The following is a 900-nucleotide window of genomic DNA, read 5'->3' as shown; positions in this document are numbered from 1 at the left end:
CCAATGCCCCCCTTTGGTCCCGGTTGGTGCCACCAACCGGGACCAAATGCCAATTTTCAGCAGCCCAAAGGGCGGGAAGCGGCGGCCTTTGGTCCCGGTTGGTGGCACCAACCGGGACTAACCACCAACCGGGACCAAAGGGGGGCATTGGTCACGGTTGGTGCCACGAACCGGGACCAATGCCCCCTTTAGTCCCGGTTGGTGCCACCAACCGGGACCAAAGGCCTGTGCTGCCCCGAACCCAAATATTTAGTCCCACCTCGCTAGTTGAGAGGGAGGCGCACCTGTTTATAAGGTGCGGTGCGCCTTCCCTCTCGAGCTCCTCTCTAAAGCAGGCTTTCGGGCCTAGCACTGCAATCTGTGCATGTGGGCCTACTGGGCCTCCCGCGGGCCTGAATCCTGGCCCATGGTAGGGTTTCTAGTCGTATTCAGGCCGTGGGGGCCCAGTAGGTGGCACTTTTTTGTTTTTTTGTTTTTTTGTTTTTTTTGTTTCTACTTAGAACTAAATACTTATAGTTTTGTAGTGATTTCTTTTTTATTTTAGGTCACAAAAATTATAAACTTTCTGTTAGTGCCATTAGTTTTAAAATTTGAATAGTTTAAATTTGATTTTTTTAAAATTTGTGTGAATCACTAGTTTATGAATAACTTTAATATAAAAATTGATTTTGAGTCAATCTTTTTCCTGCTATTTAATATTATTGTGTTTTACCATTATACTCAATTTGGTAATTTTAGTTAGCATAACAAATATTATAGGGGTGAGCCCTATTTTTTTCCAGTTTTTTTTGTTTTGTTTTGTTTTTTTGCTTTATTTTTTAATTCTTTTTGCTTTTAGTTTTAGAAAAATTATAAACTTTCTGTTAGTGCCATTAGTTTTCAAATTTGAAAACACTTTTT

Source organism: Triticum dicoccoides, chromosome 7A (genome assembly GCF_002162155.2).
Source record: "Triticum dicoccoides isolate Atlit2015 ecotype Zavitan chromosome 7A, WEW_v2.0, whole genome shotgun sequence".
Classification (NCBI taxonomy): domain Eukaryota; kingdom Viridiplantae; phylum Streptophyta; class Magnoliopsida; order Poales; family Poaceae; genus Triticum; species Triticum dicoccoides.
This window is presented reverse-complemented; position numbering follows the sequence as displayed.